We start from the raw sequence: 8,536 nt of genomic DNA, 5'->3' as shown, positions 1-8,536 counted from the left end.
TATATTGACCCCAGTACTTAGCTGGTACTTATTCTATCGTTCACCGACAGAATGAATGGCCAAGTTGACCACGGTGGAATTTGAACTCAGAGCATAAAGACGGACGAAATGCCACTGAGCATTTTGCCCGGTGTGTTACCGATTCTGCCAACTCACCGCCTTATATAACACTTTAAAGCTGCGGTCATGCTGGTGCACTACCGTTGTAACTATGGTCGAACAAATCAACGCCGGTCTCTTTTGCGGAACCGCTAAGTTACGGGGGACGTAAACACACCAAAACCGGTTGTCAGGTGGTGTTGGTGGTGGGACAAACACAGGCATAAAGATACACACACCCATATGACGGGCATCTTTCAGCTTCCGTCTACCAAATCCACTCACAAGGCTTTGGTCGACCCGAAGCTATAGTAGAAGACACTTGCCTAAGGTGCCACGCAATGAGACTGAACCCAGAACCATGGGGCTGGGAAGCAAGCTTGTTACTATACAGCCACACCTGCGTCTGTCAAATATATTAAAGTTTTGTGATTATACAAAGTTACTGCAGTTCACTTACATGGTTTATAATTAGGTTAAATTTAACTTAATTTTAAAAAATCCCTTTAAAACTATTTAGGTTTTTAATATAATTAATAATAAATTGTAAATTTAAAAAAAGAAACACGAAACAGAACTGATAATCAAATATGCCATCAGTCTCACAATATAAAACTTGTTTACGATCATATTTCATTGATGTCATTTATGGAATACGATTGCATTCTAAGATAACAAAATATGAAAACATAGTAGTGTGCATTAGATTATCTAATAATCTAGTAATATAACCCACAGTACATGTTTCTGTTGCCTTTGATTTGTTGGTGTCTTGATGTCATAAATATGATAAATAGTTTAAAACGAATGATAAGGAAAAATGAAATATGACAACTGCTTACTGAAGCAGCCAACAAAGCATAATTAAAATGATTATAAAAGGAAAATGTTCGGCTATATTTGCCTTTTTTGGCCCTCACAGAGCATTCTTCTAGTAATCACTTTGAAAATGAACTCTAAATTTTCGCGTCCAAGTTTTGCTGTAAGTTAATTTTCTGGTTTTGTATCCCGCTATATTGTTATTTTAAATTATTCTATACTATTAGGTTGTCCCAAAAGTTCGTAAACACTTGCGAAAATTGAATTTTTACTCGCCAAGTACTAACAAAAACAACAAAAATTATTCCTCAAAATACAGACCATTATTTTCCAAGACTTTCTACGAACTTTTGGGACAACCTTATATTTATTCAATTAAACGCTAATGTTCTTAAAACCTTAGTAAATGAAGACTTTTCGGAAATGTATTTCAGTAAATTGAGCTAATAGCTTTTATTCTCTTATCAATTTAAATGATAGATTATTTACCTACTTTTTTCTATATTAGACTAACTTAAATGCAATATCAGAATGTAATAAGAGATTTGACTGTTGGTGATTAAAATTAATAAGCAATGGAACAATCATCGTAGGAAGAGTGGTTTCAACTAAAAACTGAAGATATATTATTCTGCTTGTTGTGCTAGAGAAGGGAGTCAGCATTTTGTAGTTTGGTTTCATTTCCAAACTGCTGATAATTCTCCATATAGGAAATACTTTTTTTATGCTTAGCCTTTGAAAGAAATAGATTAGAAAATTGTGCATCACAGCTACGTTCTATAAGACAAAGCTTTAAAGGTTCTTCTGTTCGATAAGTCAAGTTGAAATCAGAAACTGAAACCGGCCGTCGTATTGTTTCATTTTATTAGCAAAACATGAGAAAATTATATATAAAAAGTCAACACTTTTTCAAAGAAACCCCAACAATGTCAGTCTATTTTCTTTAAGTTTCCATTATAATTGATTGAAAATCGGCATTTATTTCAGTTCGAAGAGATAAAAAGAAATAGATTTAAAATATATCAAAATGTGTACAGTTATTATTATTAAAATTGTAAATAAGGCGGCGGGCAGGCAGAACCGTTAGCATGCCGGACGAAATATTTAGCGGTATTCCGTCTGTCTTTATGTTCTGGGGTTGAAATTCCACCGAAGTCGACTTTGCCTCTCATCCTTTCGGGGTTGATAAATTAAGTGAAACACTGGGGTCGATAAAATCGACTAGTCCCCTCCTCCAAAATTTAAGGCTGTGTGCCTATAGTAAAAAGGATTATTAAAATTGTAAACAACAGTTTAAAACAATGTGTCGTTTATTAAAGAATACTGATCTTCAAATTGACATATAGTTTATGCGAAACTTCAGGAAGGTTAAAGATTTGTGTGGAATGGAAAAAGGGACAAAGCACAGACATTAGAGAAAACAAAAAATAATTTTATTTCGAAATTTCATAGTTTTTCTCACGTTGGCATGTAATATATACTGACATCAAAGTCTCTATCCTCTATGGTCGATTAAAATTACTGGCCATACTCACCATGCGCTGAAGCAGAGGGGTTTTAAATGAAATGAATTAGATATAGATCATACTTGAAAATCACTTCATCCAGTTGTACGAGTGAGCTACACTTGTATTATATACTTCACAATTTATTGATAGAATTAAATTAACAGGTATAAAGAAAAATCAATTGAATTACAGAAACATGAATATCATATCGATCTTATCAGAATACCATCGATTTATATGGAAATCAAATATGTAACAGAATATTAATGAAAATTGATTCCAGCATATCCAACAGATTAACGTATACATAATCTTAGTTTAGACCCAACCAACCTGGCGACTTTCATCTAAGTTAACTTCCAGCTCAGCTAAAACAAAGCATACTTAAAGTTATTCGTTGTTGATGAGTGATCAATTTATGAACGTATTGTTTTAATACTTGAAATTACACGAAGATATTTCCATATTTAGTTACCGGTTTATAAATGATTAGCAGTATAGCTCAGCGTTGCTCGGGTTTGTTTTTTAGTTGCGCTTAAAACGGCAGACTTTGATGTCGCGTTAATAAAGTTTTGTTCGCTCAAAACCAATGACGTCACAAAAAAATTATTTTCGACCCTTTAGAATTGAAATTTTTGAAAAGTAAAAATTTTGCATTCTGTAGCTTGTTATTCTCTTTAAGTGAACATTTTTCTGGTTGAAATACACCGAAAAATGGCGACACAGCAGTCAAAATATCGTAAAAAATAGGGATTTTCATAGAAAAAAAGCACCTTTTTGAGGTAAATAATTTTTGGTCTTAACATGGTCCGATTTGAATTTCTTTTTCTACGGAATGAAGAGCAAGCCTTCTTCTATCATACTCTCAATTTTGGTCAACTTACGCCGCAGGGTCTCGGAGAAGATAGTGTTAGTTGAAGGCTACCAAACCTGCCACACACACACAGCCAACTTCAGCTTTATATATTAGATTGCCTAGCTTTACTTCCATTACTTTTAGCTAATTCTATCCGTAATGCTTAAACTACTCTGCAAAATAGCGAAGTTTTCCATTTAAATAATTTTATTTTATACGCAAAGAAACGTGTGGTCGACAGTAGAAAGTTTACTCCGGCATTAACATTGACGAAAATTAACAAAGGATACCCTAAAAAATTTAACTGATTCTTTAACGTAATGCACAAATGGTTATCGTATCTTTTACTTTTTACTTGTTTCAGTCACTGGTTTGCGGCCATGCTGGGGCACCGCCTTGAAGGGTTTGGTGGAAATCGACTCAAGTATTTAGTTTTGTAAAGTCTGGTACTTTATCCCTATTGCCAAACCACGCTAGATTATAGTGATATAAGCAAACCAACATCAGTTGTTAACTGGTGGGTGGAAACACACATGCACACACACGCACACACACACACGCACACACACACACACACACACACACACACACACACACACACGCACACACATGTATATATACAACTGGCTTCACACAATTTTCGTCTACCAAATTCAATCACAAAGCATCGGTCGGCTTAAGGCTATTATAGAATATACTTGCCCAAGTACCGCGCAGAAGGATTAACCCGAAACTACGTGGTTGCAAAGTGAGATTCTTCCTATAATTAGTTCTGCTTTAGAGAGATGTCAGTAACTTTATGTGGAGGAGTTAGTTGTTATTCCAGTATTTGAGTGGTACCTTATTAACTTGAAAGGAAAAAAGGCAAAGTCGAACACGGCAGGATTTGAACACAGAACATAAAGAGCTGGGACAAGTATTGCAAGGCATTTTCCCCGACGCTATCATGATTCTGCCAGGTCACCACCTTTGACAATATTTCTAATGATAAATTGTATTGCTGACCATGTCAGCCATTTTCAAATGATAATTCAGTTTGGAGTTGTTAAAATAAGGGGTATGATGATTTAAATAACTTGCGTATTACAATCACTCTCTACGAAAATTCAGTGATCAGTTTAGAAGCATATGTTAATTTTATACGATTTAGAAAAGGAAGTAAAATTTATTTAGCGCTCGACAACCAGTTATCATTTGCTATCAGAAGACAATGAATGAAAGAGAAGCTTTTGGCGGGTGGGGAAATCAGGAATTGAGTTTTAGTAACCAAAATAAAAGTGAGTTATCTGAAAACAGGAGTTAGATCTCTGTGTCGCTGAATTTGATGAAAAACGGCAAAAACATTCAAAACCTCTTGTTTGTAACGACTCTCATCCATTATCCAGAACAATCTAATTCGGTGGATTAGTGCTGTATGTTTTTGGACCAAAAAGATTACAAAATGCATGTTTATCGCCATTTTAATGGATGAAACTTCTAACATGAATTGCTTATCTTAACTTCCATTTGTTGTGTGCTACGTTGATAGAAATGAAGAAATTTGTGAAGGTTTTCTTGGATTTACTGACGTTAGCAAAGATAGAAGTGATCAGGCTATATTGGATTAAGCTATAAAGAATCTAGTTATTGCAAAAAAGTTAGAGAAGAGGAAAAAAGAGAAGAGTAGAGAAGGAGAAAGTACTAGAAGCTTCTTTGCATTTTTATGCTTAGAAGTTTAATCTTGTTTTAAGTCAAGGTCTTTCTCACATTCCTATGTACAATACATTTTTTTCTCTATCTAGTGTGTCGTCATTTTTAGTAACTATGTAAAATGAACTTCTTGGCTTGATAAATTTGAGGGAAATCACTTTTCAAAGCTTGTTCCAACGTGATGGAACTATTCATATCGATTGGTTGAAACTGTCAAAGAGAACATAGAAAGCTTAAAAATATTTTTGATAATATTCTGGTGAATCCCCAAAGTTCTGATGATAAAACGAAAAATGATGTAAAACGATTTACAATAGTTTACGAAACATTTAAATCAAATTTTTTTATTAAGAGTATTTTCTTGCATTTTAATATTTGCTGAACATCTTTTAAAGGTATTGGAAGTGAAATCTATGAATATTGTTTTTAAGCGTATTACTGTTGAAAGCACTCTTACAAAAAATTAAGAAATGAGGGAAGCTAAATTTGTTAGAGTTTAGTAGAAGAAAAAATGAGGTCGCCCTTCTTTTAGAGAAAGAACGAAGCTTTCCCTCCAAGAACGTCAGCGCTTAAAAAGAAGGAAAAAAAACTTCCGGCGAAATTTCTTGAACCATCCAGTTACTATACTGTGATCAACTGTGCCTTCATCTTTTGCACAATAAATGTTTTTGGGAGCTTCCGCGTCATTATGGCCCAATTCGAACTCTTAAAGCATGAGTTCCCGAACTGGACTATATTGCATGTTCATCTGTGCAGCCTTTAAATCACACACAGAATGAAGCAATGGACAACGTGTCAACGCACCAGGTCAAGAAAGGCAATACGCCCACTTGCCAAGAATATATATGAAGAAAGTAATGGAATAATAAGTGAGAAGATTTTTATTCCTTTGTTATAGAAGAGTTTTGCCCCAAAACTCGCAGAGCAGAATTTCAGATCAAGCATTTTATTTTGGCGCGCTTATGAAGTAAGCTAACTATTTATACTTACACAACTTGATAAGTTATTGCGAAGTAATGCAAGATTCTGTAATTTTGCGTTAACGTATAAAACTGAATGCAAATAACAAATCTGGCTTTTGTATATATATATATATATATATATAATATTTATGAGATACAGCTTGAAAGAAGATACATTCATGTCCTGTCTACCTTTCATAAACTATGTGACTTTAATTTATATAATTGCATGTTCTGGTTAAAGAACCAGGAGTCGTCAGTGATAATACTGTACAACAAATTTCAGGGTCAAGTAAAAACAGTTCTCATGCACATTTTATTATGAAGTTGATTGGCCTAAATTCAAATTTTATAATAAAAATTTCCCATCACATCACATTTTCTTGTAAATTATCGACTACGCAATTTATACCAATTTCCACGGCACCATAACTTTATTTTGCTCCCAATGAATTGACATGTTTATTAGCATTATATAATGTATTAACCTACATTTTAGTATTTACATCGTTTATAAGATGTCTCATGTGTGTCACGCTTCAGGTTCCAGCAGAAGTCAGCCAGCATAGCCGGGCTCCATTTTTCTTTATACCTGTTTGCTATTGACGTTATATCTTGATGGAACCTCTCTCCATGTTCATCACTCACATCTCCTGCATCCTCTGGGAAGAAGGACAGATGAGAATGAAGAAAGTATATCTTCAGTGACATATGGCATGTGAGACATATTGCATCTGTTAGTACTTGATTAGGCACTCCACTATACTCTCTCGCTGGACCACTTGGTGCTTTCCCAGAAGTCCTTTGCATACTTCTTTGAATGCATGCCAGGCCGCGAGTTCAGCTTCATCCATTGTTACCTCGAAGTCCTCATCAGCTTTATAGCTGATGAGGACTTCGAGGCGACAATGAATCCGAGGGCCTACGAATACTCCCTCTTTAATCTTGGCATCACTTATTTTAGGGAAGATCTTCTCGAGGTTCTGGAAACATGGCTTGTTATGTTGCAGTGATTTGGTAAATTGCTTCATTAGGCCTAGTTTTATATGCAGTGGTGGCAAAAAGATTTTCTTTTTAATTAATGGCTCATGATTTACATTATGGCATCCAGGCGTCAGTATCCTGAGGTAGCCATTCTGAGCGTACATAATGTTTTGATCTGGCTCTACTGTCCCACTTGCAAGAGATGCACATAAACTTGGTGTATCCAGTTTGTAGCCCATTAAGTAGGTCTTCTTTCAAGTCCGCACAAATTAGCCACTTGTAACTTTTGCAGTTTAGAATAAAAGCGAGGTTCTCATGTGTCTCTTTTAAAATGACTGAGCGAGCAATTAGAACTGAAGTTATGGTGTCCCCAATGTACAACAGATCAGCTTTTATGCTGTAAAGGGATGCATTTATGAATAACCACCTCCCACTTGGTTCATAGGTCAACTCAAGGGCATTGAATAAGTCTCTGATATCATTACAATAATTCAAGTTGTTTTCCAAAGTGAAAAATTGCTGTAGACCTGCAGAACGCTACCTAAATACTGTAATTCGAGCATCTATATTCAACAGGTTCTATTGTTGTAGACGTGAGGCCAAGACTTCACTCTGTTGCTTAGTAAGTGTTAGATCATGAACTAGATCATTGAGTTCAGGTTGGATGATGAGGTGTAGTTTCTTGTCAGATTTACTACGGATTTGGACCCAATAACTATAAAAATATTGAGTGTTCTTTTATAATTTTCATAGAAAAGGTTGATAAATCCGCTAGGAATACCCCATTAAAATTATATCAAAATCCGTTCATAGCTGTTAGAGTTGTCAGTGTCGGCCCAATCCTGTTTGCACTCAATTCCTATGGAACCATCAGTGTTTTTAACATAAGTAAGATGGTAATTTACGAGTAACTGGAGCGTATAATCGTCACATTGACTATGACAGAAGAAGTTGAGCTGAGAATCTGCATAAAAATTTGCCAAAAGCTTGTCGATACCTTCTCAGAGGCTTATGCAAAGTTTTCAAAAAGTGTTCATTGTTCTCGACACAATCAAAGAAATTTTGTACAACTGAAACCCGAGTGTCTTTTTGGTCAGCTAAAAGCAGTTTTGGCAGAAACGTGGCAGACACGCATCTCATAACCAAATCCTCAGTGATAATGGACTGAATTGAACTGTAACTAATCTGCACATTCTCTTATAACTCACGGATGGCGATTCAACGATTTCCCCTCACATCTGCGATGTTTTTTTCATTTCTGCATACTCTCCATAAACTTTCAGCAACTTTGCGTAGGCCTCTGAGCAGGTATTGCTATGACAACTTTCTTTGTCATGGTCAATGTGACGATCACACGCTACTCACCTTCTTTCCAAGCATTGCTGTAAAAAGTGGAAGTGAATTAGAACGTTAAACTTAGTGTGTAAGCAGCTTCATTCTACGTGCTTCAGCTTCGTTACTATGGCAACAGTCCGGATACTTATTGATCAGCCCTCGTATAAATATTATATATATGTGTATAAACATACAAATATAAACGTAAATGTTTAAATACAAATATATATACATGTATATGTGTGTGTGAGTGTGTGTGTGTGTGTGTGAGGGTGTGAGTGTAT

At 35.3% G+C, this 8,536-nt stretch overlaps 1 long non-coding RNA gene across 2 annotated transcripts in view; it reads left to right on the top strand.

Moving 5' to 3' along the window:
• The first annotated feature begins 1,016 nt into the window (after nt 1–1,016).
• Nucleotides 1,017–8,536, top strand: part of LOC118763376 — a 51,676-nt gene continuing 44,156 nt past the window's right edge. Inside the window, exon 1 of one of the 2 annotated variants that reach the window (XR_004999125.1) lies at nt 1,017–1,081. This is a non-coding gene — a long non-coding RNA (uncharacterized LOC118763376). The remainder of the gene's footprint in view (nt 1,082–8,536) is intronic. The other variant, XR_004999126.1, reaches the window with a different exon arrangement.

This window comes from Octopus sinensis, linkage group LG5 (genome assembly GCF_006345805.1).
Source record: "Octopus sinensis linkage group LG5, ASM634580v1, whole genome shotgun sequence".
In the NCBI taxonomy this organism is placed as follows: Eukaryota; Metazoa; Mollusca; class Cephalopoda; order Octopoda; family Octopodidae; genus Octopus; species Octopus sinensis.
Note: the sequence above shows the minus strand (reverse complement) of the source record. Positions and strands in the feature narration are given on the sequence as shown.